The sequence below is a fragment of the Phalaenopsis equestris genome, unplaced genomic scaffold, assembly GCF_001263595.1.
Source record: "Phalaenopsis equestris unplaced genomic scaffold, ASM126359v1 Scaffold000106, whole genome shotgun sequence".
Taxonomy (NCBI): domain Eukaryota; kingdom Viridiplantae; phylum Streptophyta; class Magnoliopsida; order Asparagales; family Orchidaceae; genus Phalaenopsis; species Phalaenopsis equestris.
In genome coordinates this window covers 135,457-138,397 of record NW_018164548.1, presented here as the reverse complement: position 1 = coordinate 138,397, position 2,941 = coordinate 135,457, and positions in this window count along the sequence as shown.

The window sequence follows — 2,941 nt, the reverse complement described above, 5'->3', positions numbered from 1 at the left end:
AATTTCTCCTCCCGGACTCTCAAAAACTCGCTCTTGTATACATTTCTTTCCTTCAAACACTGAAGTAAACCTCGATTGAGCCTTCGCATTGACGAAGCAAGACTCGTCGAACTCAAGTCGTGTCTTTTGTCGTGGAGCCATTTCAATCTAATCAAAATTATAGAAAAATTCCAAAATATACTCAAATATGCAAATAATGGCTTCCAAGAGTGATTCTAAGAGTTCAAAACTAAGTTCCATGAATTTCTTCCCAATATTTTCTTCACATTCTTAAATTTTTTGGATCTTCTCAATGTGGAAGAAATTCATGGTGAAAATCAACTATTTTTAGTTTGGAGTGAAGCTCTTACCAAGATATGATCAAATCTGATGTCTAAATGCCTTGAAATCGCCCCCAAATCCAAGATATCTCAAGCCCTAGGTCAAAAATTGTGTTTTTAAGAGGAAGGGAATGATGAATAGTGGTGGTTGACTGGTAAAAATCGCGGTTAAAGGTGTTTTTTTGGGATCTCGCCATCAGCGGGGTCTTCGGCGCCGTCAGTGAGCTCTATAGCATTAATATCCTAAGTCTCGGGAAAAGTCTGTCATCGACGGCGTCGAGGGCACTGTCGGTGAGCTCTATTGAATTGGTTCAATTTCCAGATTTTTGCAATTTTGATCAATTTCAAGCCTCGACGACATCAGTTCAATCATTATAGACATAATTTTAAGTGATTAAATGATGTACTTATCACAAATAAACATTCACAACGCAAAACATCACAATTATATATAAATTCCAAGGGTTACATTATACGTTACACAACACACCTAAGTTTGATATTTTTTCAACCTTAATACATCAATTCAGCGTCGCAATCCAAGCCACAACACTCAAAACGTTGAAAACATATCCTATGCTCAATCTCAACTATACAGAGATCCAAAAGCAAAATTTTAAAGCAAAGCAAACATAAATTTCAAACCAAATTACACATATAGACAGACAGGTAGCAATGTAAATCTACTATTCTTCAGATTCAGTGCTAGATTCTCCTCTGAGATTGCCCATTGATTGCACATGAATGAAGAGGTTATAGAATGGTCGGTATGGAAATTCTTCAGTAGAGTCCTCTTCTATCAATTTCATCCTTCTCATCAGTCGTATCAAATTGTCTTCTATATGTCCGGAGTGAGAAAAATGTTCTTTACAATCTAGATAATCAAAGAAATCAGAGATATTATTAATTGTATTCATAACATTTTGTACCTCCTTCTCCAATTTCTTGATTCTGCGTAGGATCACCAGCGTCTTATCCGAAACTAAAGATAGGATCGGCAATAAATTCTGAGATGATTGATCTATCATAATATCCATGTCATTTTCACCTTCAAAAGCTGGGAATCTCTCAGTTGGGTCCAAAGGCTTCCAAGGTAGAAGTTTCCCAATTCTCATAAGATACTTGGAACTAAATGCAAAGTAAGAAAATTGTGGAAGGATGTCCAAGCCCATAAGTTGATCCATAAGCAATCAGGCCCAAAACAAACTTCACAATTATAGATCCAATATCGATCGATAGTCCCATTTGGATGTAGTAATTCAGAAAAGCACTTTCCTTAGAAACTTTACTGATCCTCATCATGGATAAAAGTTTTGTAGAAGTGAAGAAGTGCCAGTGTTTAGAAACGGGATTTAGAAGTGTCACGGAAAAACTAACATACGCGTTTTCTCTCATTTCCCAGTCTTCAGTTTTGTCCGTTAAATATTGGTAAATTTTATTCATCAGGTTTCTTGTTGGGACGAAGTTGGAACAATGGCAGATAGGAACGTTCTCGGTCATATATAATTAATTGATTTGTGCGGGAGTAAAATTTATCCATCTACCTCGCACATAGATGACTCCCTGGTTGATTTCATGCAAAGTAGCATAAAATTCCTTCACCACAGGAACAACCACAGCGGCGATAGTGCAACTAGTGTAGCACAACACTTCTCATCTTTGCCGCACTATCATCTCTTCAATTCCGTTGATGAATTATTCAATCCTCAATTTACAAATCCTCATTCCTTGATTAATCTTTTCTTTGCTAGTACCTTGTTGAAGATTCGCTGCGCCTCCGCACTAATGAACTTTCTCCGGTTGAACACTCGCATTCTATGGTTTTAAGGGGAATTGGATTTCAATTTGTTCTTGGGGGAATATGAACTTAGGAATCAAATTTGGAAGTTTAAAAGGGGTAACTCCTGCCTAAAACCGCTCATTCAAACTCCAGAAACCGCCATCCCGTGGTCTCGCCATCGTGGTCTCGCCATCGGCGGCGTCGAGAGCGCCATCGGCAAACCTTTAGAATTTAATTGCCTGGACTCTCTGGAAAAACCCACCGTTGGCACCAAAGGTAAAAATTACATAGTTTCGCTCTGATCCAAATGCGTTCCAATTTTTCTCTGTGGATCCAATTTTTATGATGATTCAAGGGTAAATAAGAGTAGTAGAGTTAAATACTACCACAAACTAATAATAATTTCAAATAAAAACTACTATAATAGCAATAAAAATAAAGATAACTATGGGTTGCCTCCCATAAAGCGCTTGGTTTAACGTTGTCAGCCCGACCTATTCAGGTATTATTCAGGTTGGCTGATCATTAAAACCTCTTTAAAATTTGTATTTTACCCTCAAAATATGATTTTAATCTGTGCCCATTACTTTAAATCTATTTCCAGTCTTTTGATCTTCAATTTCAACAGCTCCGTAAATATAAACCTGACTCACAGTAAAGTGTCCTAACCAACGAGACTTCAATTTCCGAGAGAATAACTTCAGCCTTGTATTGTAAAGCAAAATTTCTTGTCCTGGTTTAAAGTTCTTCTGGTTAATCTTTTGATCATGCCATAACTTTAGTTTCTCCTTATAAATTCTGTCGTTATCATAAGATTCATTTCTTAATTATTTCAATTCAT